This window comes from Callithrix jacchus, chromosome 13, assembly GCF_049354715.1.
Source record: "Callithrix jacchus isolate 240 chromosome 13, calJac240_pri, whole genome shotgun sequence".
Taxonomy (NCBI): domain Eukaryota; kingdom Metazoa; phylum Chordata; class Mammalia; order Primates; family Cebidae; genus Callithrix; species Callithrix jacchus.
The window spans coordinates 8,295,001-8,321,924 of record NC_133514.1 but is presented as its reverse complement, the minus strand read 5'-3'; positions in this window follow the sequence as shown (position 1 = coordinate 8,321,924).

Genomic DNA, 26,924 nt, shown 5'->3' with positions numbered 1-26,924 from the left:
CCCTTAGCTCTGGCCATGTGGAGAGTGCCGATGACCTGGGAAGGGGTAGGTAAGAACTGAGAGGCCCATAGGTGTAAATACAAGAGAGGAGAAGAGGTGTGGATAAGTGCAGATTCAGGCCGTGAGTATAAACACGATTTTACAGATCTTTTTTTAAAGGAGAACAAAGACATTGAGTGAGGATCAGAGAAACATATGGAGCCCAAGAACAGCGTTTACAACTAACTTAAATATTTAAGATAGGGTATATTAGTTCACGTGAGTTTGTTGATGAAAATAATCTACTAAGGAGGGAAAAAGGGACAATAACACATATGGGAAAAAATTGCTAAATGAATGAAATGAGTAGGCAAGAAAGAATTTAATGTAGTACCCAGATAGAAGTATTGACATTTGCTAAAATTTATAGAGTTACATATCTGACACTGAGTGATTGAGATGCTTTACATAAGCGAATTTCCCCAAGATGTGAATTGCTATTTGCAGTGAGTATTTATGTTATTTTGTAGTTAAGTCTTTCTAAAAGTGATTATGTATCCTATTGTCTAATTTATTTTTACTCTTAAATGATTCAGGACCCCTAATGTGAACGTAATATACCACAGATCATGCAGAGAGTAGACTAACGCATTATTTTTTTCTTCAAATTGTCTTTGTAATAATCATAGTTATTGTTTTAACCTGAAAGATACTGTAAGGTTTTTTACATTACAGGGAATGCATGAATTGGGGTAGACAGTAATTGAAGCTACACGGTGATTAAAAAAGGGAATTTTGAATATAAAGAATTATTAACTATATTCAGGGGATTAAATGCTGAGAAAAGATAGGACAGAACATTTAAAAATGCCTTAAGACTGAGAGGAATACCCAAGTATGAAACAAAACGTGGAAGGCACTCCCTGCCATACTGGGATCCATGCCTCACTGAGCGGGGAGGTGTAGTTGAGATCCACCAATGGCAGGAAGCTCACTGGACTTCCTCAGGCTTCCCCAAGCATCCCTCCCTGGGTTCCCCCTAAGCTGACCTGAGCTGGCAGGCAGGACTGGTAAGCTGGAAGCCTTCTCTTGGAGTACAGGTGGGCGGAGGCTGGTTGTATCAAACCAATGGGCTAGAAAGGCAAGGAGGAAACCCTATGCCAAGATATAGTGGGGGCTGAGACTGGCAAGCAGACAGAACTCACATCTTCAGAGGAAGTCAAAACTGTGGGAAAGAATTGGCAACTTGAAAAGTTAGTGTCACTGCCTGTCCCTTGGTGGAAGCCACACGAAGGTACCTGGGGAGCGTAGCAAAGCGTCCTTTACCTGCAGTGTCCTTCAGGGTTTGCCAGTGGTAAAGGAGACACAAGCAGGACACAAAAGGGGAAACGTGGGGCTGAGAGGTTGTCAGTCCTCTGACAACTGGTGCAGACACTATTTTAATTGATTTTAAGTATCTTTTTTGTAGTTGAAGCTGTCATAACATCCTGTGTGGGTACCACAGATTATCAGTCCAATCTTGAATTTTTCTGGTCAAATAAAATTTTTATTGGGCAGGGTAGCTCACATCTGTAATCCCAGCACTTTGGGAAGCCGAGGCAGGTGGATCACCTGAGGTCAGGAGTTTGAGATCAGCCTGGCCAACATGGCAAAACCCCATCTCTACTAAAAACACAAAATGAGCTGAGTGTGGTGGCTTTGATGGGAATGAGTGACAGATTATCAGGCATTACATTCTCTGGGAATGCACAACCTAGATCACGTGCACAGTTTACAGTAGGGTTTGTGCTCCTAGGAGTGAGAACCTAATGCTGCCACTAATGTGACAGGAGGGGGAGATCAGGTGGTAATGTGAGCCACAGGGAGCAGCTGTAAAACACATGAAGCGTTGCTCACTGGCCTGCCACTCACCTCCTGCCATGCACCCATAGTTCATGGTCTGGGGGTTGGGTATCCTTGAACTAGAGCATTGTACTGAACTTTTCTGGAAAATGGATTTTTATAACGATTTTATTGCATACAAATTCACTAAATTTAAGCAGCTTCTCTGTCTAAACAAGTAATATAAACCACCTTCTCAGGAAGAGAATATATGGATGTTATCTATTTCATAATGGACAAATTATTCTGAGAATGAAGTGACCGTACAAACAATGACATCAAATGATATACTTTGAATCAGATCATCTGTAGTCATAATTCTATGCTATTCAAGTATTTCTGCTTAGTATATTTAGTTAGAATCTATGGAGCAGGCTCCTGGAATACTATAGTCATTATGTAACATATCATTTTCCCTAACTTTCTTAGAATATGCTTTTCTATGAAACTTAAATACATGAAAATGAAGATTACTCTAATTTGCCAGTAGTACCTTCGACCATGTTGGAAAAGGAAGTGTTAGCAAGCCTGAAATATTTTCTACGCCTTTACTTGGTTGAACTGTGGAAAATAAGAAAAGTAACCTCATCAAATCCCCTTAACAGCATACTAACGACACAGCTCCAAGGAAGTGCACTAAGTATTTATATTGTGTTTCTTCTGGAAAATCTGCATGTTTATGAAGCTGTCAAGCACAAATGAGACATCCATACCTCAAGAGTTTTGTCTTTTATAAAAGGACATACTGAAATGAAGTAAGAAATGGCTATCCCAAAATACTCTTCTCACCTCTTGTGCCCTCAGTTCACAAACCCACACCCATATTGGTCAAGCAAGCGAATGTACGTATTTATTCAATGTTACAATTTGTCACAGGAGCTTAAAACTATTAGAGTCTTGAATTTTTATTGACTTTGATTCAAACATAAAAACACAGTTCCTTAAAGGGTAAATTATTCCTCTCTTCTGGTATCCCTTTCCAATTTCTATTTTGTTGAACATATTTACTTGGCTCTTTAATTCCTAATGTGAATGCTTTTATAAGAAAATCACAATATTATTAAGCAACACTGAAGTAAGAGATTATTGATCCTCTTCACCAAACCACCAGACATTTCACTATTAAGTAATTAAAGTGAAAGTCATCAATAGACTTTCTGAGCCAAAATTTCTCCGTTACTGTAATAACTTGACTAGAGATCTCTGTTTATTTGGGCTCCTATGTTTTAAATTATGATCTTAGCTTTAATAAAAGCATCAAAACTTTTAAAAAGCTTTTATTCATTAATTATATTTATTGATTTACTTAAAAATTACTGCATAGTGACCACAATTAAGTTAAGGTTATATTTATTTGAAAGGTCTTGCTGACTATTTATGTATAAAACTAAGCCAGAATGACTTAGAAGGATACACGATATGAAAATGAGGCATAAAGAATACTGAATATCTTTTTCCCATGAATATTGAATGTGGGCAAATTTATAATCAATTTTTAAATAATTATTTCCAGCAAAACAAAAAATGTACACCATTCTTATGTGTGATACTCTAAAAGTTTTATTGCATTTCCTTCCTCTTAATGATGAAATATGTCATGTTAATTTCTGATATACTGCATTTTTCTTCATTTTCACATTTGCTCTGTTCCTTACTACCTGCAGCTAACCTCTAAGGGGTTCAACACATCTGAATGGGATAGAACAAAATCTGTGATGTGGTAATGTCTGTGAGGATGTCAGCACCGCAGCTGAGCTCAACTATTCCACCTGCTGCATGATGATGAGCTTACTAGTTACTCTTTTTAAGCTTTCTTTTATTTTAAGTGGACAAATAATAATTGTATATATTTATGAGGTACACTTCATGTTTCAGTAAACATGTACCTCATAAAGTGATCAAATCAGGGTGACTGACATGCACACCACCTCACATGCTTCTTCTGCCTTTGTCATGAGAACACTTTAAATCCACTCTTTTTGCTATTTTAACATATACAAGACACAAACCGTAGTCATCATGATATGCAACAGGACCTGTTCTTCCTTTCTCACTGATTCTCTACACACTTTGATTAAATCGCCCTTCCTCTCCCTGCTGCAATCCTCTTCCCATCTCCTCCTGCCTGTGATAACTACGATTCTACCATCTACTTACACAAATTGGGTTTTTAGATTTCACATAGAAGTGACGCTGAGTGGTACATATCTTTCTGTGCCTGGCTTATTTCACTTGGCAGAAAGTCCTCTAGGTTCAGCCATGTTGTTGCAACTGACAGAACTTCCTGCTTTTTAAAGGCTGAGAGATATTCCACTATGCAGTTTTTCAACAGCTTTTCTTGCCACCTGCAGAAACTTAGCGGTAAATCTAACTGAACCCAATTTTTTAGATCTTATAGTCACAGGAGCAAAATTATTAATATACAACATTTTATTTTAATATTACCTAAGGCAAACATTAGAGATATTTTGAAAGAAAGAGATAAACTCTAGAGACTTATTTAATTTTAAATTGAAAATGATAATCAGTTTATTCATCCACCTATTTATTTTTTAAGCAACAATGATTTACTGAGGTTTTACTTCGAGCTAAGCATAATATTTAAAATGTTGAAATAATATTGAACAAAGACGTTATTATTGCCACCCTGAAACTGAGTCTTCAGAAGGAAAGACAGCCACTAATCAGATTATCCAAACATCCAAAAATAAGTAAAACTACAACTTTGCCACCCTGGGTGAAGGAATGATGCATTTGATAATGACTGTGTTATATAGAGGGATTTGACCGAATCCAGGAATTTAATAAGGTTCCTTTAAGGTTACTATGATTAAGAACTTTACTAGAGAAAATTATTCAATGCTTTAAAACTGAAGAGTACATAGTCATATAGAATAACAACTGCACATTACCCACAGAAGCTTGCTAGGGAGAGAAAATATATAATCTTCAAAGACAGTAAGCATAGAAACCAGACCAGGAAGACTGCAGTTGAGTGAAAGGTGTGGAAATTGAGAGAATTTACTGCAGGAAAAATGTGGGTATAAAGAAAAGAAGGTCGAAGAATGGTAGCTGAGAGAAGACAGAGAAAATTAAGACACTTGAGTACTTTGAAGACACTTGATCAGGTTTAAAAGCGCGGTGGCTCAAGCCTGTAATCCCAGCACTTTGGGAGGCCGACGCGGGTGGATCATGAGGTCAAGAGATCGAGACCATCCTGATCAACATGGTGAAACCCCGTCTCTACTAAAAATACAAAAAATTAGCTGGGCATGGTGGCGCATGCCTGTAATCCCAGCTACTCAGGAGGCTGAGGCAGGAGAATTGCCTGAACCCAGGAGGCGGAGGTTGCGGTGAGCTGAGATCATGCCATTGCACTCCAGCCTGGGTAACAAGAGCGAAACTCCGTCTCAAAAAAAAAAAAAAAGAAAAAGAAAAAAGAAAAATAGAAATGAGATGGAGAAGCTGACTATCCACGAAAGAAAAAAAAAGGATAACTGATCATGTAATTGTCCACTGCCTGCCCTTTCAATTCTAAAAAGTCTACTTAAGCTGGACAAATATTGTAGATTCTTATAAAAAGTTGTAGGCTTACTCAGTTCTCAGATTCTCCATGCGGTGTCCTAGAACTCTTCTGCAATTACCTTTTACTCTCAAGAAACCTGTAAAAACCAGAGAAATTGTTGATTATTTCAGGCCTTCTCTGGGTACACTGACATTCTTCATAGAGTTTAAAATATTCTTCTCATTCTTTGCAGATAAAAAAACAGCTTAGCTGACATAAGAAGTTAGACATTATTTCCCAGAGATTTTGTAGAGTTCCAGATTTTACCCTATGTTTGCATATGACTAGCTGCAACAAACAGGCTCTTATAGACCCTGAACTTCATAATCTTGGTGTCATCAGTTAGATTAGGAGATGCACTATCTTATATTTATAGTGAGATGGATTTGTGGATTTTTCAGGATGAAAAAGAAGGTACCAATGATTCGAACACTAGCTGTAAACTGAACATTCCATTTGTAAAAACAAAAACATTTTTTCTTTTGGGACGCGATATAATTTTGCAAAAAAGTGTACTGATTCTGATGCTTCTTCAAGAAATACAGATTTATTAAGAACTAATGGAATAAAAATATGTTTTCTGAGGCCAAAAATAAGACAAAAAATGGTATCCAAATAATACCTTGCAAACAAAACAGAACTGTTTGATTTAGAATATACATGTCTACGATCGACTCTGTTTTTATTTTTTATTTTAAAATAAGTTTAGAATTACAGAGAGTTATTATCAAAAGTAATGCAAGTTCACACATGCCCTCACTTAAGTTTTGCTAATGGTAAACATCTTACATAACCATGGAAAAAAATACCAAAGACTAAGAAATTCTCACAGGTACAATTTATTCAGATTTCTCCAGCTTTTCCTCTAATCTGCTTTTCCTGTTTCAGTATCCAGTTTGGGATGCCACACAATATTTTTGAACTTTTGCCATTTCTCCCCCTCAGTCTTCTCCAATCCAGAGCATCTTTTTCATTCATTTGTTTTCTTTTATTCTTTCTGTTTGTTTGCTCGTGTGGAAGTGGGTAGGGCAGGAGGAAGGAGATGTCTTACGGCCCGACATTTTGAAGAGTAGTACTGGTCAGTTATTCTGTAGAATGCTCCTTAGTTTGGGTTACTCCGTTGGTGACTAATGATTCAGTTGTGGTTATATGATTTTGACAGGCTATCAGAGCATGGAGGTGTCCTTCTTGGTTTATTATCTCAGGATGCATAACATAAACATGTTTTTAGTACTGGTAATAAAATTATTTCCTTTGTTAAGGTGTTGTTGCTAGATTTTGCCATTGTGAAATTATTTCCCTTTTGCAATTAATAAATATCTTGGAAGAGATACTTTAGATTCTTTAAATACACTTCTTCTGTTCAAACATTCACCTAGCAATTTTAGCATCCACCAGCGGATTTTGCTTGCAACAATTAGTACTATAGTATTCCAATGGTGTTTTTTATTTTCCTAATTCCTGAAGAAATTATTCTAGTAATTATTGATGTACTTACTTGTATGAAAGATCGATGACAATTAATTTTATTCTATGTATTGGAATCCAATATTTTTGCTACTTAATTTGTTACTCAAATTACTTTACCTTTGGTTATTGGTAGCTCTTTTCAATGGTTTTCATGATCTTATTTAACACGCTTCTATCTTTTTGTATTTTGAGCAATTCCTTATTTTATGGTACTATCAGATATTCCAGGCACATTTTGTTGTTGTTGTTAAAATGGATTCTTCAGAAACTTATGCTTAATGTTTTTCTATGACAAGACTTGACGGTTTTCCATGAAAATCTTGAGTACATATTTTAATGTAAATCATGGCATAAAAGTTAAATTGCTTTTAAATATTTTCCTTCCATAAACTTGTAATAAGTAGAGCACTGAAAACTTACTTTGTCCTGACAATGACTTTAAGACTTCTGTTCCAAGGCTATGAAGAGAGGCCAGGCAGTAACCCTCCCTTACCATACTTAGTGAGGAGGAAGCAAAATAAAGTCATTAATCCTCCCATACTCCAGGGTATCTAAAAACTATTGGGTAATGAGAGATTAAATTAATCAGGGAGCTATTCATTCATAACACTGATAGGCATTGAATAATGAGGTCAGGGAAATGAAAAGGGGCCCCTGATCCCAAGTAGATTGGGAGCCAAGATTGGAACACATTAACTGAATCTTTACAAAATGTAATTGAAGCTTTAAAAGCTAGTAATTACAACAGGACATTTAAAAACATTTATTTACAATAGCATTAAAACATAACACACTTTGAGATAAAGTATTAGGAGTCAATGGAAGTCACTGAGGAAAAGAGGGGGATGAGGGGATTTTGTATAATGGATACAGAGTTCAAGTTTTATAAGATGAACAAGAGTTCTGTACATGGGTTGTAGTGATGTTTGCACAACATTATGAATGTGTTGAGTTGCATTGAACTTTAAACTTAAAAATAGTTAAGATGACGAATTTTATGAGTATTTTACCACAACCAAAAAATTTTTTTTTAAATGTTATGAATCAGAGTATTTCAAGGACTCGTCAACTAAAAACTATAAAGCATTGCTTAGAGAAATCCAAAAAACCCTACCTAAATAGAGAGATATATCATGGTCCTGGATAAGAAGACTGAATATATTTAAGAAATTATCTTTTCCCAAATTAGCTATATATTCATTGCAACTCTAAGCAACACTCTCAGGTTCTCGTGGAAATTAACAAACTAAATATACAATTTATATCTAAATTTAAATGACCTAGAACAACCGAGACTTCTATGAAAAAATGCAAAGTAGGAGAACTGAACATTATGTGATTTTGAGACCTGTAATAAGGTTAAGTTACTCAAGTCAGTGTTGTATTCATGTAAATATCAACAAAATAAATCAATGGAGCAGAAGAGAATGTCCAGAAATAGACTAAAAGATAAATGGACAACTGGTTTTTGAAAAAGATACAAAGGCAGTTTATTGAAGAAGAGAGGGTTTTTCTACAAATGATGCTGGATATTCATATGCAGAAGTATCAACTTCAGTTTGGATTCTCTAATATTGTATATAATAATAGGCTTAATTAGAGTAAAAAGAATCATCAAAATTCAATACTAAGAAAACAAACAGCACAATAAAAATGGTCAAACAGTTTTAACAGACACTTCAGCAGAGTACATATGGATGACAAATAATATTTGGAAAAAATAATCCCAGTTTAACTTAAAATTTTACCTCAAAGTCCGTTAACAGGCATACGGTTTCCATTCTAAGGGGTAAAAACCACGAAAGTCATCATCCACCATTCTCACAACAAGAAAAAAGCTAAATTAACTGAAAATGAGCAACTCCTCTTAGACCCATCAGAGAACTGGGGTCACAGGATGAACTACCTCACTAAAAACTGGGGGGTGGGAGACAGGTGAACATAGAGAATCAAAAATTACTGGAAGTAGAAGACACAACTGGAGCCAGCAACTGCTAGAAACATTGAAAGTATAACTGACTAATGACGGAGGCTGAGCTGTTAATCAGCTGAGATTCAAGCTCCAAGGGTTCAGGCTTTGGAAATAGAGGCAACCTCCTTTAATAAATTTTACCTTCAGGGATCCCACTAGCGACTTGAGGAGAAGACTGCAGAAAAATTCCTTCTGGCTTCTGGCAGGGTGACAGGAAAATCAGCCATTTTGAAATACTGTTTTAAATTAATATTTTATCAGAATATGCCTGACCTGGAAAAAAAAAATATCCAATGCCAGCCCAATTAGCTTGCGACTTGGAGAAGAAAAATGTCCAAATCCAGCCCCTACTAGCCTGTCTGTCTCTTCTCAGGGAAGATTGGAGGTTGGAGTTGGGGAGTAGAGGCTGAGAGTACTCATGAGGTCATAGCCCTGGGACACATCTCACTGAAATAGTGAGATCTAACAGGATTATAGGATGTTCCCCTCTACTCACCCACCCACATTACCACCACATTAACAGAGCTCCTCTGCAATGGCAGAAGAAGAATACAACTTAAAGAACGGCAAGGCTTAGACGCTTCCTAAGAAGAAGTATCTAGGGAAAAACCACATACTAAAACAAGGGTAAAAGATACTAGAGGAAATTTTAGTCTCTGCCACCTACAACTACAGCAAACAATAAAACAATCTAATTCCCATTCAGATAAATTTAAGACCACCGACTTATTACCTGGTAAATGTTGCCTAGTGAGGTAGTGTCTACTGCCTCACTGAGTGTGGTAAGGGAGGGTTACTGCCTGGCCTCTCTTCATATACAACATTCATGGCCTTGGAAAGAAGTCTTAAAGTCATTGTCAGGACAATGTAAGTTTCCAGTACTCTACTTATTACAAGTTTACAGAAGGAAAATATTTAAAAGCAATTTAACTTTTATGCCATGATTTATATTAAAATATGTATTTAAGATTTTCATAGAAAAATATCAAGTCTTGTCACAGAAAAACATTAAGTATGAGTTTCTGAAGAATCCAAACAAAAAAAAAATACAAAGTATCCTAAAAAATTAGTGTAATAAGACACAGAGCAAATATAAAAACCAAACTCAGATATTGCAGAAATTTGAGGATTATCTGACTTGGAATTTAAAATTACTCTGATCAATATGCTAAGGGTTCTACTAGAAAACGTGGACAATGTGCAAAAGTAACATAAGCAGAGAGATGGAAATGCTAATAAGGAAGCAAAACAAAATGCTAGGAATTGAAACTACCATAGTAGAAATAAACAATGTCTTTGATGGGCTTATCAGTAGGCTTCACATGCCTGAAGAAAAATCAGTGAGCTTGAAAACATATCAATAGAAATTTCCCACAATGAAATGAAAATTAAAAAAAAAAAAAAACTTTAAAAAAAGAGAACAGGACAGCACATAAAAGGGGATAACAAAACATATGAGTTTTTGTCGGAATATCTTAAAACAAAATATCTTAAAAGGTATAACAAAACATACGATTAACTGGAGTAGAAGAGAGAATAGAGAAGAGTGCAAAAGAAATATTTGAGGTAACGATAGTCAAGAACTTTCTCAAATAAAACACAGACTCCACTAGGCCAGCCAGAGGCAGACAGTGGCCATAACGTTCAGTCCCTTTTCATCTTAGACCACAGCCAGAACTGCAAATGTTACCTCAATGGCCCCTCGCGTGTGCACAGGAACATCATGCTGTCCCTGCTCTCCCAGCATTTTACTCCAGCAAGCAGCTGCAGCAGAATTACAATGTCCACTCCGTGCCCATCCACAAGGACAAAGAGGTCCAGGGGGTTGGAAGACACTACAAAGGTCAGCAAATCAGCGTGGTGGTCCAGATGCGCATAAAGAAATGTCATCTACATAGAGCACAGAGCGGATGCCGTGTGCGGAGACCAGTGGCACCGCCGTCTGTGTGGGCGTTCACCCAAGCCAGGTAGTCATCACCAGGCTAAAACAAAATGGGAAAAAGTTTTTGAACGCAAAGCCAAGCCTCGACAAGTCGGAAAGAGAAAGGCAAATATCAAGGAAGAACTTGGTGAGCAAACGCAGGAATCAATAGAACCTGTCCTGTGACGATGCTTTGCCTATAGAAGTTTAGTCTGCTGCATGTTTCTTTGGAAATTTTCACACGTCTATGGAACCTTTCATTTCCCTTTTGTTACTGATCTATGGTTCTGCAAATCTGTTATAATTTTGATTAATAATGTTACGAATAAAAATTGAAACTGTTTTCTAAGTCTATTTACATTGTTTTATAAATGAAATCCCCTTATTATCAAAAAGTAAAAGAAAGAAAAAAAGGACACCAAATCACAAATATAGGAGGCTTAGAGAACATAATGAGGGGTAAATAAAATCAATTAGTAAAAAATGCCCAGACAGATCATATCCAAATTTCAGAAAAGGACACATCTGGAAAGCAGCCAGAAAAGGAAAATCTTAGCTCAGAACAAACAAGGCTAAGAATCACAGAGGACCTCCAGTCAGAAACCACACAACCAAAATAGTATGAGGAAAAATGTTTAAAGTTTTAAAAGGGGGAAATATTAACCTGAAACCTGTATCTTAAAAAATGAGGAGACCACAAGATTTTTTCTGACAAACAGAAACTGAGGAAATTTATGACTAGACCTGCTTATTATATGGCCAGGGCAGGGGGGCAGGATAGTATTTTCTATGAAACTGAAATCCTAATAAAATGGCTAACGTGTAATGTGCAAATGGGCAATGGTACTTGGGTCCAAAGAAACTTGGGATGATTCTTCTGGTGTTTAGAATAATCATATTGGTTGAAAACATCACTATCAGTGCTGAGGTCCTGGAGACAATGGGGAGGACAGCCCCAAAGTCAGTAGGGAGAGAAGCAGGTGAATGGGTACTGCTATGAGGTTTGAGAGCTACTGTAATATGGACAAGCCTAGGAGCCTACAGAAGACTTCAGAGAAGATTTGTATTAGAGAAGCCTGCCAGAGTACTGAAGTCAATGATGAGCCTGACTTTTCTCAGAGAGCGTTTTTAAGGAACAGCCACAAAGTGTCCAGATACCAGGGAGAGAAGCCACTGAGTGCCGCAGGACATTTCTCAATCTGGCAAGCTGCAACAGAAATTAACATACTGAGTGAGGATCATTCCAGCAATGCTGGGTAGGCCAGCTAGTATTGTAGAACTGTAATATTCAAGGAAAACCCAGTCTTCAGTCTTAAGGACTTCAACTAATTGGATGAGACCCATGCACATTATGGAAGGGAACCTGCTTTTTGAGTGTCCATCATATCCACAAGTATCTTCCCTGCAGCATTCACCTTAGTGTTTGACCAAACAATCTAGCATCACAGCTTAGCCAAGTTGGTAGATAAATATATCCGTCACAAATGCGACCCACAAAGTGGCACTTACCACATTTCTAGCTAGTGAATTTTTGGTTTACAGTGTAGTCAGAAAAATACTTTTAAAAATGGCTAACTCTGTTGATAATTTCCACACTAATATGTAACCAGAAACAAGGCTGACCCATTCCAAAAAAGTTACAGAGATTTAAAAACTCTAATAATGGCAATAATACGAATAAAGATAAAATAAACCTCAACTTTGGAGTGTTAGTTCATAAGGAACATCTTACATCAGAGACAGATCATATTCCATGTTTTTGGGTGATTTTGCCACTTATCATGTTTTTGTGTATGATCATCAGCATACAGCAGAATAAGAGATTCATTTGTTAACTACATACAATAATTCATTCAAAATTTCAGCCAGTAATGAGAGAAAACCAACAATGCTTTATAACCTAATTGATATTTTTCTGATGATATTTAACAGATGTTAATCTCAGTTTAGCATCAACTATGGCCGGCCTGTGAATTTGTTTTGAAAAAGATACAGAAAGTTTTTATCGGGATTAAATGTATGTAGCTTCTCTTTTATAATGGAAATTTGAATCTCCTTTTAATTCTAAGGAATAAAGGATAGCATTGGGCATTATAGGTACTAATAGTATAGGAATTCTATATGTACTTTGTATTATAGCATTTTATGTTTGACTCTAAACTGGTCAGAATAATTTCATTAGAGAAAGAAAAAAGCTTCGGTTATTAGGCATGGTCCAAACATATATGGACATGAGTGTTCTTTTCATCCATTCTGCAGTGTGATTATGGATCTTGAAAACATTTCACAGGTCTTTAGGGATAACTATTCTCCTTCCAAAATACTGCTTAGGGGTTGTGTATATTCTTCAATAAACTTCATGTTACAAGTTGAACTGTGTTTACCCGAAATTCACATATCAAAGTCTTCAGAACGTGACTGGGTTTAAGATAGGGTCTTTGAAGAAATTATTAAATTAAAATGAGATCACTGGTGTGGGCCCTAATCCAATAGGTCCAGTGGAAAAGACCAAAGGAGAGGAGACCAGAGCAACACAGAGAAACACAGAGGGATGACCATGTCAGGATGCAAGGATAAGACGGTCATCTACAAGCCAAGGAGAGAGGGCTCCAGAGAAACCAATCTTGCTGACAGACACCTTATATATGGGGTGTGTGTGTGTGTGTGTGTGTGTGTGTGAAAGAGAGAGAGAGAGACAGAGAGAGAGACAGAGAGACATACTTTGTTACAGCAGCCCCAGGAAACATCCAAGGTCTAATCTCTACAAGAAAGCATGGATTTCTCTCTCTAAGGATTTCAACTTTCCCATGTTAAACATGTCCATAATGTAATTCTGCAACATTTGCTTATTAAGTTTTCATCTGTGTAGCAGAAGAACAAACTGAGGCAATACCACAACGGAAGGATTACTTTCCCGTGCACAGAGAACAGGGGAGCTGGTGCAGGAGCACCGGTTTCTCTCCAACACACAGACGTTCAAAAGGCTTGATATATCCTTAGCAGGTGGCCCCATACCATTGTTGGTCAAGGGAAACACATTAAAACATACTGGGTTTTTTTTTTTTCAGTCTATCGTGGTGGATTATCATGAAAATGGCAATATTTTACAATTCCTTCCATGAAAGCATTCATCTGGGTAACGATGGGAATAGTTTATTTTAGAATTTTAGAACTAAAAGCACAACTGAGACAGCTTTTCAGAATTCTAAATATCACATATAAGGGCACAGAAAAGGTTAATTTACATTTCTGTGGATACACAGCTCATTAGTGCTGCAAACAATGGCAGATGATAGATCAGGAGTGACAATATAATACTGTATAATAATGTGGCTCAGGTCATGGGTTACCTTCTGTGCCAGCAGATATCATCACCATGATAATTGTTCTCAAATATTATGCATCATAGTCACTTACGGGACTTGTTAAAAATCATAGAATTTGGGGCTTTATCCCAAGAGTCTCTGTTTTAGCAGATCTGGGTTGGAGTTTGATAGTTTACATTTTTTTTCTTTTTTTTAATAAATTTTTTATTTTTTATTGCGTTTTAGGTTTTGGGGTACATGTGCAGAACATGTAAGATAGTTGCATAGGCACACACATGGCAGTGTGTTTTGCTGTGCAGTGGCCCCTTCACCCACATTTGGCATTTCTCCCCATGCTATCCCGCCCCATCTCCCCCCCCGCTGTCCCTCCCCCATTCCCCCCAATAGACCCCAGTGTGTAGTTCTCCCCTCCCCGTGTCCATGTGTTCTCATTGTTCATCACCCCCCTATGAGTGAGAATATGCGGTGTTTCATTTTCTGTTCTTGGGTCAGTTTGCTGAGAACGATGGTTTCCAGGTTCATCCATGTCCCTACAAAGGACACAAACTCATCATTTTTGATTGCTGCATAATATTCCATGGTGTATATGTGTCATATTTTCCCAGACCAGTCTATCATTGATGGGCATTTGTGTTGGTTCCAGATCTTTGCTATTGTAAACAGTGCTGCAATGAACATTCCTGTGCATGTGTCCTTATAGTAGAACGATTTATAGTCCTTTGGATATATACCCAGTAATGGGATTGCTTACATTTTCTAAGTTCCCAGGTCATGCCAATGCTATTGGGCCAGAGACCACCCTTAGGAACCACCTCTCATGTCATGTTCCTTTTATTAAAGGCATTATCATTTCTTCTCGCTTATGCACCAAAAGCCTCTAACACCATAATTCTCTCCTACCAACGTCACAACCTTTCACATTTGCAACTGTAAATAGGCAGCGGGCGATGCTTTGTTGTAAGAAAAACATGGTTGGTAATGAATGTGCAGACGTTGCCTTCACCCCAGTTCTGCTTTCAAGGTCTCCTATGACATGAGGTATGCTTCATCCATTTGTTGAGCAGCAAAAATGTTTTATTTTTATCTTATTGTAGATGCAAATAAATAAATTATTATTTTATCTAATGATTGTTGTAACAGAAAAATTTGGACAGTGTAGAATAAGCAAAGAAGGTGAAACAAGTCTTCTCGAGGTTCGAAGACTAGGGTAGCACTTGACATTAGGCTTAGGGAATGGAGAATGGGTGGGGTTTCCATAGGAAGACACATTGAGAGGGACATTTGAGAATAAAATGCCCAAAATGTAATATCGTGGTTCCATTTACTCATTTACTTATTCATATTCATTCAGCAAATCTATTGATACTCTGGTCAAATTTTCACTAGATAACAAACTCTAAGGTGTTAAGGCATAAAAAATAGCACATATTTCTTCTTTCAGTGGCTACATTGCCTGCTGGGCTGACAGGAACAAATAAACAGAAAACAGAGCATTGTGAGTGCTTCCTGGTCATGTGGCCAGATTTCCTTTAGATCACTGTACAAGAGTGATTAATTTGTCCTGAGGAAACTGGCATATCTTCCTAGGAGGGAAAAGTTAGAGAATATACTAGTTTGGTTTTAAATCATTAACTATATTTACAATCAGAGTACATAGCTAACACGGGCTAATTTTGCAATAAATAGATCCACACATGTATCAGGACTCAAATGAATGCTCATAGCTCTTCTTGTTAGACGACGCCAAGCTTTCTCTGTCGGGGTGATTCACGGATCCACGCTCCTTCCATGTTGTAGTTCTGAGGACCTTCTGGGCCTTCACACACTTGTGTCCACCCAGCAGAAGGAGAAATGACAATTTAGAGTGGCCGTGGCAGGTGCCTATGAGCTGTTCGGTCCTTCTGCTCACCTTACATTAACTAGAAATCAGTCATGTGGCTACATCTAACTACAAGTGGGAATTGCAAATGTAGTCTAGTTGATCCAGGGAGAAGAAGAATTTCAGAGTTTGAGAAAAGGATACTTGGTATAATAGTAGGTGCAAATGCATAGAGTTACAAGGAAACCATCCAAGACAACAATTTCCTTAATTACAGGACAGCAGTTTGCTGGGCGAGCTGTGCCATGATTAAACCACCAAGCATTAGAACTGCAGCTAAGTAGAGTGACTTAGGTTATGTGTTTCAGATTAACTTTAAGTGTAAAGAATCATTAATCAACACACCATAGGCTAATGAGTTATTGTTGGTCTTAGAAATCTCATAAACAAGTTGCATTTTATAAGCAGTTTCAGGATATATTTGCCTTCATTTGATAGTGCAGCAACTCTAAACCCAGACCCTACATGTGTCTATTGAATGTAGTCTGTGCATTCATGGGAAAATGGAAAGCAAGCATGTTAAGTGATGTCCCTAACGTCACACAACCAGGCAGAGGCAGATATGGAATTTAACCCCCATTCCTTGAATTCTGATCATTTTTCTTTCCACCCTATTAGAAGTTACAGAGAGAGAGGCTTTACAAAATCCACAGAAGCTAGAAGCAGAGACTGGCTCTAAGTCTGCATTTTCCTACAGGAATTTTCCTAGCTGTTGTTGAGCTTTGCTCAAGAATCAGAGGTATCTGATATTTGTAAGATTTTCTTTAAATAAGGATGCACAGACTGTTAGTGGAAGATTTTGCAGAAAGGTAATGAAAATCCTTGAGTGAAACGCATGGATGGAGAAACAGGTTTTCCAAATCTAGTGGGACTTTACCATCATGTCACTAGCAGCTGCAGACCCATCGGAATCTCAGGGGACGCGGCCACAGCCACATGCTGGCACCTGCTCCTGTCCTGAGGGAGCCCAGTGTTCCAAGAAAACTTTGATTTCTTGGCCAATTATGTAAAACTAGCATGTATTTATGGTACTGATGTATATTCACTGAATATTAAGTGTGAGTAAGACTGGCATATACATATATATAGAAATGCTTCCAAATCTATCTGTATCTATGTTAAGCTCTCTATGAGTTCATGGCAAGGTCTGCAGCTTGAATCCATACCTCAGGAACCAATGCAGCCTCATCTCATTGCTTTTATGTGACCTCCCACTGCAACAGTATGAAGCCAGACTCCCATAATGTGCAACCCAGTTACTTAATTGTTTACTTCCATATAAATTTAGAGTGGTTTTAGAACTGTTTACACATATCCCCAGGCTGGGCATGGAGGCTCACACCTGTAATCCCAGCACTTGGGGAGGCCAGTGGGTGAATCCCTTGGGTCGAGGAGTTCGAGACCAGCCTGGGCAACAGGGAGAAACCCTGTCTCTAAAAAAATACAAAAATTAGCTGGGGCATGCTTTTGCATGCCTACAGTGCCAGTTACTCAGGAGGCTGAGGCAGGAAGATCACTTGAACCTGGAGGGTACAAGTTGCAATGAGCTGAGATTGTGCCACTGCACTCCAGCCTGGGCAAGAGTGAGACCACATGGGGGGAGAGAGAGAGAGAGAGAGAGAGAGAAAGAGAGAGAAAGAGAGAGAGAGAGAGAGAGAGAGAGAGAGAGAGAGAGAGAGAGAGAGAAATACATATCCCCACATTGGAAAACAAATTACCCTTAATATTGAATGCATTAAAGTTTATTTTATTTTATTTTTTTGCCTCAGGGTCTCACTCCATCACCCAGGCTGGAGTGCAGTGGTGCAATCTCAGCTCCCTGCAACCTCCGCCTCCCGGGTTCGAGCAATTGTCCCATCTCAGAATCCCAAGTAGCTGGGACTACAGGCACCTACCACCACGCCCAGCTAAATTTTGTATTTTTAGTAGAGATGGAGTTTCACCTTGTTGGGCAGGCTGGTCTTGAACTCCTGACCTCAGGTGATCCACCCATCTCAGCCTCCCAAAGTGCTGGTATTACTGGTGTGAGCCACTGCACTCGGCCCAAAGCTTACTCTTTATGCTATGAAGTTCTATGCATTTTGACAAAAGCATAGTGTCATGTGGCCACTATTACAGTTTCACACAGGATAATTTTTTTTTTTTTTTTTTTTTTTTTTTGAGACGGAGTTTCACTCTTGTTACCCAGGCTGGAGTGCAGTGGCGCGATCTCGGCTCGCCACAACATTCGCCTCCCGGGTTCAGGCAATTCTCCTGCCTCAGCCTCCTGAGTAGCTGGGATTACAGGCACGCGCCAACATGCCCAGCTAATTTTTTGTATTTTTAATAGAGACGGGGTTTCACCATGTTGACCAAGATGGTCTCGATCTCTTGGCCTCGTGATCCACCCGCCTCAGCCTCCCAAAGCGCTGGGATTACAGGCGTGAACCACTGCGCCCAGCCCAGGATACTTTCAATGTCCTAACATTCCCCCTGTGTCTCACCTAGTCAATCCTCCCCTATACAAAGAAACGAAACCTTGGCAACACTGACGTGCTTAGCATGTCTAGAGTTTGCCTCCTCTAGAATGTCATGCAAATGAGGTGTACACTATACAGCATCTCACACTGCCTTCTCCCGCTCAACAACGCACATAGGAGGTTCATTCACGCCTTGTTGTAGCTTGGTGCCTCATTCATTTGAACCCTAAACAGATTTCATTGTATGAGGTACTCCAGGACTATAATTTACTTCTGCTTTCACCAGCTGAAGGGTGTCCTGAATGCTGCCAATTTGGGGTAATCATACAATAAACTACTAAAAATGGTTACAACCTGTTTTTTAGACTGGACGTAAGTTTACAAATCATTGGAGCAAATATCTGAGAATGCAACTAATGTGCAGTATAGTGAGAAGATGCTTAGCTTTATAAGAAACTGCCAAGCTGTGTTCCAAGGCGGCTGTACCATTTTGCATTCCCACCAGCAAAAATGATAGAGTCCCTTTTGTTTCATAACCTTATCAGTAATCGGTATTGTCAAGATTTTTGGTTTTATGTAATTAACAGATGTGTAATAGCACCTCATTGTTGTACTAAATTACATTTCTCTGATGACAAATAATGTTGAGTTTCTTTTCATGTTTATTTGCAGTCTCTGTATCTTCTCTGGGGGGCAGGTGTCCATTTAGATAGTTTGCCTATTTTTAATTGAGTTTGTTTTCCTATCGTTGAATATTAAAAGTGTTTCTTTGCATATTTTAGATAAAAGTCCTTCATCAGATATATGCTTTGAAAATATTTCTTCCACTATGTGGTTGTCTTTAGATCCTCTTAATAGTATCTTTCATAAGTTTTTATTTTAATAAAGTCTCATGCATCATTTTTTAAAATTTTATTAATTGTGCTTTTGGTATGTATCTAACAGCTCAGAACAAAAATCAAAGCCATTTTTATTTATTCCTATATTTTCTTCAAGAAGTTTTAGAACTTTGCATTTTAATCATAGGTGTTTGAGGTATCTGATGCTAATTTTTTGAAAGGTTTGAGGTCTCTGTATAATTTTTTTTTTTAACTACAAACACACTAATCTTTCCACACCATTTGTTGAGAGGACTTTTCTTTCTGTGTTGAATTGCCTTTGTGCTTTTTTTCTTCAAAGATCTGTTCAGTATATCTTGTGAGTGTATTTTCAGATTGCATTTTGTGTTTCATTGATCTGCGTATCTATTCTTTCACCAATACCATGTCATCTTGACTAATGCAGCTTTGCAGCAAGTCTTGAAATTTATCAGTGTTGGTCCTTGAGCTTTGTTCTCTTCAGTATCATGTTTGTTATTCTAGAGTTTTGCCTTTCTATTTAAACTGTGCTGTCAGTTTGTCAATATCTACAAAATAGCATGCCAGGGTTTTGACTGGCATTGCCTTGGATCTATATATTAATTTTGGAAAAATGAACATCTAAACAATAACAAATATTTCGTCCATAACCATGGAGCGTCTCTGCATTTATTTAAAACTTCTTTGATTTAGTTCACTCATGTCTTGTCATTGACTTTTAAAAATTACGATTCTTAATTGAACAGCCACATTTTAAGTGGTCTTTCACATGCTTTCCTAAAATAGATGAAGCAATATTTAGGATAATATTGAAATAAACACGCCAATCTAGCCAGCATTGGCTGCCTTAATTATACATCTTCAGATGGCACCCTAATAGTGGTTTATTGCAAATTTGCTAACTGTGTTAGCTCAGTTCCTTTAGAAAGCAGAGCCAAGACAGAGATCAAGGTGCTAACACTTCACTTAGGCACAAACTCAGGGAAGCATAAAGAAAGCATCAAAGTCAGGCAAAGGAAGATGCAGATGAATTCAATGTATTTGCAGGCTAGGTATTCCTTCAAAACAATCCTCAAAGAGTCTCAGCAAGTCTTCACATAGGACTTCTGCTCAAAAAGTACATGGAGTCCTACCTTTGAGTGACTCACTGAAGAGAGAAAAATGAGGGAGTTTATCTGCCCAAGGTTTTTCCAACATCTGTTTCTCCCTGGGCAGGGTCCCCTGTGGGAAGCCAACTCCTCTGCGATGTTCATGTCAGTCAATGTGTCAGCAGCTGAGGAATGCACATGGCACTCCTCCAGCTGAAATGCCTTCACAAAACCCTACAGTGCACTGATTGCTCTGCAAAGGTGAGACACTAACCAAAACAGAGACAGAAAAAGACAGCTGAGAGAGTCTGACCGAGACACAGTGGTCATTTCCCCAGACATCCCTCAAGGCTAAAACAAACTCATAGCACACTTCCGAGATCAGAGAGAAGTTTGCAGAAGTTGTTGAAAGTATTCTTCTTTTTTTTTTTTTTCATTTTGTTTTTATTTTATTTTATTTTATTTTTTTTTAATTTTTTATTGGATTTTAGGTTTTGGGGTACATGAGCAGAGCATGCAAGACAGTTGCGAAGGTACACACATGGCAGTGTGCTTTGCTTTTCTTCTCCCCTTCACCCACATTTGGCATTTCTCCCCAGGCTATCCCTCCCCACCTCCCCCTCCCACTGGCCCTCCCCTTTTCCCTCCAATAGTCCCCAGTGTTTAGTACTCCCCTTTCTGTGTCCATGTGTTCTCTTTTTTCATCACCCACCTATGAGTGAGAATATGCGGTGTTTCATTTTCTGTTCTTGTGTCAGTTTGCTGAGGATGATGTTCTCCAGATTCATCCATGTCCCTACAAACGACACAAACTCATCATTTCTGATTGCTGCATAATATTCCATGGTGTATATGTGCCACATTTTTCCAATCCAGTCTGTCATCGATGGGCATTTGGGTTGATTCCAGGTCTTTGCTATTGTAAACAGTGCTGCAATGAACATTCGTGTACATGTGTCCTTATAGTAGAACGATTTATAGTCTTTTGGATATATACCCAGTAATGGGATTGCTGGGTCAAATGGAATTTCTATTTCTAAGGCCTTGAGGAATCGCCAGAAAGTATTCTTCCATTTACCAGGATCTTCAACTCCCAACTGGAAGTGTCCTTGTTCTTCTATTTACCAGGATCTTCATCCCCAACTGGAAGTGTCCTTGTTCTTCCATTTACCAGGATCTTCATCCCCCAACTGGAACTGTCCTTGTTCTTCCATTTACCAGGATCTTCATCCCCCAACTGGAACTGTCCTTGTTCTTCCATTTACCAGGATCTTCATCCCCCAACTGGAACTGTTCTTGTTCTTCCATTTACCAGGATCTTCATCCCCCAACTGGAACTGTCCTTGTTCTTCCATTTACCAGGATCTTCATCCCCCAACTGGAACTGTCCTTGTTCTTCCATTTACCAGGATCTTCATCCCCCAACTGGAAGTGTCCTTGTTCTTCCATTTACCAGGGTCTTCATCCCCCAACTGGAAGTGTCCTTGTTCTTCCATTTACCTGGATCTTCATCCCCCAACTGGAAGTGTCCTTGTTCTTCCATTTACCAGGATCTTCATCCCCCAACTGGAAGTGTCCTTGTTCTTCCATTTACCAGGGTCTTCATCCCCCAACTGGAAGTGTCCTTGTTCTTCCATTTACCAGGATCTTCATCCCCCAACTGGAACTGTCCTTGTTTTTCTGGCTTCCATTGCCTACGAATCCCATTGGTTCTACTTGTGCCTGTGGCCTTCAAATGCCCTTCCGCTGTACCCAGGAACATGGCTGCCCTTATATACTTTTCTTTTCAAATGCAAAAGCATGTCATTTTCCTTTTCTTTCCCCACATAAGAACTTGCTTTTCTAAATGAGTTTTAGGTCAAAAAATAAAGAAGATTTGAAAAGGTGGAGTTAAAAATGAAAATTTCAATTGCTGCAGCATATCCTTTCCCAAATTGGGTAAATTATTTTAGGACAAAAGTAAAATGACTTTCTATAGTATCCTAAGGCATGGGAGCATTATCTCACCTAATTTACCTATGTTCCATTTATAACAGAAGGAGGACTGCATCATGAGGACAAATATAACCGTCATAGTGAGCTTAGGAAGAAGACAGGTGAGAGGTGAGAAGGTGGTGCCGGGAGACTGGGAATATGTTGGGCTTGTATGTGGGCTGATTGATAGGGTCCTGTTGTTTTCTTTTTTTAATTGAATTTCTTGAGCTTTTATTTCGTGAAACCTGGATCTTTCAGAATTATCATGTGTGAAATAAAAGTCAGAGACCAAACATTTTGCATTAGACCTTAAATAGCTCCGAGAAAGAGAGAAGAAGCTACACAGTAACTGGTGAGGTCCGCTTAGTCCATGTGAAGCCTGGCTCTGTGGTCCCAACTGGACCATGAGCTGATCCTCCAACTTCAGTGGAGCCGTGGAGCAGGCAGGTGAAGGCGAGGAAAAATGCCAAGAAGCATTTCCACCATTGCCTTGTTCTCTGCTCAGTGTCGCTTGGCTGCTGGAGATCTCCGACTGTTCCTCAGAGCTCTGACAAACTGAGTTCTGACAATTTCTCTTTGTTCTTTAAAATGTTTTTGTGGAGACCAGGAGCTTGGAGCAGCTTATCTCACGGTTCTGCTGACATCATTCCTCATTTATGATTCATTTTTACATTCTATCAATTTCAATGAGAACTAAAATTCTTTAGATAGAACAAAGGGCTTTTAAGAAAAAATGTGATTTTTTCCTACTGAATTGAAATTAAAATGCAAGAAATTGAATATTCATCTGGAGATTCACAACAGCATTCTGCTTACTTCCCTTATTAGTTTCTATGTCATTTTTACTAATTTCTTTCAAGATAGCTTATGTGGTATATTTAATATCTCATGTCAGTTAAGAATTATAATCTAATATAAAATTCTGTTGTACCATTTTAACTTTATAACTCTATATTATAAACTATATAACAGTATATGTAAATAGTTAATGTATGATTTTATTATTTTCCGATTTAATATTAGTGCTATTTCCAGATATTATTGATACACCTTTTTTGTCTTCATTGATCAAAACTCATGAGTGAATAAAAAACATTGGACATGAGGGAAATGTCTGAAAAGCAGCAATGCACTAAGAATAGGAAAAATATCCCACCAGGAAGCAAGACCTTCACATCCACCTCCCAACATGAGGCTGTTTATTTTACATTTGCTTTTATAAGGTAATGGCATGTTTCAATAAAACTTTCTAAAATATGAAGAAGTACAAACATAAAATTCAGGTTTTAACACAAAACATTAAAAATCGAAAATACTTCTCCCTTTTCTTCTCATCAAAAGCAAGAAGAGTGAGAAACCGTTCTGCTCAAGGGAGGCAGACATCGTGTTTGTCAGACACATGACAGGGAGGGACACTGAGACCCTTGAGGCCAAATCTGCACGTGGGAAGAAACAGACCATGGTATGAGGTGGCAAACAGAAATCCAGCAACGGAGTTTTCTCCAACACAGGTTGACACCTGAGTAGCAGCCTCACTAGTAACGATGCCAAAGAGATACACGGGCTGCAGGGGACTCGCCTTAAGAGTCTCAAGCCAGCAACGCAGCTTTACCCCATTCACACAACAGTATCTTTTTTTTTTTTTTTTTTTTTTGTAAACAGCTCAATCAAGAAATACTAAGAAACAAAAATAACAACTGCAAAAACTAGTCTAATGACGACAAAAAAACCCCACAAATATTAAACATTTAAAAATCTAAAGAAAAGAAAGAAATAAGCACTCCAAATGAGAAAATAACAGGAAAACGCATGGCAGCCAAGAGGACTCTGCTGGCAATTCTTTCCGGAAAGTAGATTCCAAATATATTCCTACCCATTCAGGAATACAAACTTAAAGCAACCACTTTCATAAAACAAAAGAGAGATAAGCAGTGCGGAAGCTCAGGTAAAGTCATGGCTGACAAAGGACAGTGAAACAGGACTGGCAGAGCTCAGGAGAACTCAGGAAGAGGTGGAAACAATGAAGCTACAGCTGAAATGAAAGTCACATTGGAAGCCGGGCAATGCTGCTGAGAACACGGAAGAAAGGAGTCAGAAACACGAGAACAAATGAAACACAAACACTTTAAAGATACTGCAAATAAATTTTACACGTGAAGACAGACCAAGGATATTCCACATATACAAGGATGCCAGCATAACTGGTGTTCACCGAATGAAGAATTAGTCATCAAAATATACATACGATTATAATTTTAAAAACCTTTTTAAGGAAATAAAACAATCCTTCATAGCATACATTGAAAAGGTACACTCTATTCCCTTTAAAAACAACGTGACGATATCCTATTAAAAGTACTTCATACTAGAATTAAAGAAAAAATATTTGAGCTCAAGGCTAAAAGAATAATTAACTTACGAAAGGTATAATACTAGGTGACTTCACATTTCCTGGACGCACTTTCAATTCTTGAAGAGAAATAATGCTTCCAGAAACATCAAGAAAGGTGTCACACAATAGTTTTCTGTTTTTTTGTTTTTGAGATGGAGTCTGGCTCTGGAGCCCAGGCTGAAGTGCAGTGGTGCGATCTTAGCTCACTGCAACCTCCACCTCCGGGATTCAAGGGATCCTCCTACCCTCAGCCTCCTGAGTAGCTGGGATTAATGATGCACACCACCACGCCTGGATAATGTTTGTGTTTTATGGGGTTTCACCCTGTTGGTCAGGCCGCTCTTGAACTCCTGACTTCGTGATCCGCCTGCCTCAGCCTCCCAAAGTGCTGGGATTATAGGAGTGAGCCACCATGCCTGGCCCCACTCAATAGTTTTATAGTCCATTTGTCATTTGCTTATAATAGGCCTAGCACTAAGTATTGAAAGAATTATAAAAATATTTTTACAAGAATCCCTTCATGTCAAAAATACCAGGTAGAAAACCTTGCAAACAAACAACTGAAAAAATGATTTGAGGATGTATTAAAATTATTTAAATGTAGAGGGAAACCTAACAGAAATACTTGGTCATGGTTCCATTGTGGAATATGAATATTACAAATGTGGAAAACATAGCTAGATACATGTAACAAAAATTGAGAGGTGAAAAGTGAAAGAAGTGGGGAAGTAGCCAGGGTCATATAAATGTAATTATCTTAAAAGTGAAAGCACTAAGCAAAAAATAATAATCTATACAGTGACAGAGTGGAAGGAAGAGGGAAAAAAACATAGAAATAAGTGAATGTCCCCACTTCTCACAACATGACTCCATAGATACCACATAATAAAGAACTAATGTAATGACAGAAAGTTATCACTATAGAAATAATTATAAGAAAATAAATGTTCTGCAATTAGAACACAGAAACAGAAACTGAAACTAATATGACAGTAAAACTAAAAATAACATGAGTCATACAGTGAAAAATTCTAAAAGAAAGTTAAAAACGGTAAACACAGGAAAGTATCACAGTTAACAGCAATTATGTGTGTCTACTCTGGAAAAAAAAGAGTTAAATAAAATGCATCTATTCAGTTGATGAATTCCTAACTCAAATTCATCCATCCACTTAATAAAGGAGATATTCCTGAAAACCGATTTGTGAGTGTTGAAAATAAACAAGAAAAATGCAGACCCACCAAATACAAACAGAAAACAGATAACCACAATTTTAATATCATCGAAGGTTGAATTCAGGAGAAAGAACACTAAATAGGGCTAGGAATGGCACTTAGTAAAAAAGTCTACAATCCACATTTAAATAAAAGTTTAATATTTTTAGATAGCTAAGTACCAAATAAAGTAAAATTAATTGTCAGAAAGCAAAAACAAAAGACCTATAATAATAAATATAGCTGGGTGTGGTGTCTCATGCCTGTAATCCTAAGACTTTGGGAGGCTGAGGTGGGCAAATCACTTGGGATCAGGAGTTCGGGACCAGTCTGAACATGGTGAAACCCTGTCACTACTAAAATCACAAAAATTAGTCAGATGTGGTGATGCATGCGCCTGTAATCCCAGCTACTTGGGAGGCTGAGGCAGGAGAATTGTCCAAACCTGGGAGAGGCTGAGGCAGGAGAATTGTCCAAACCTTGCAGTGAGCCGAGATTGTTCTTTCTGCTGCACTCCAGCCTGGGTGACAGAGCGAGACTTCATCATCATCGTCATCATCATACATGAAAAAGCGTCTGTTTATAATAGGGATCCACAAACTGCTGGTATCTGTCTCACTGCCTTGTTTTGAAAAAAGAAAAGAAAAAAAACAAAACAGCCCTATTGGAAATCCACTGTGGGCTTCAACAGTCTTTTTCAACCCAGACTGAGTTGGACAGTTGCAGTGGAGGCCGGGTGGCCCACAAAACACACATACTCACTCTCTGGCCTTGCAGAGAGACAGTTTGCCAGCTTGAGTTTAGAAGCCTAAGTTTATTATAATCAATACAGGCAAGAAAACAAAATCAAAAACCATTAAAGAATAGAAATAATCTGGCAAATTAGTGACCTATTAATTATATTTTTATACATGAGCACTCAAATCAGAAAAGACAGCATCTTTCAA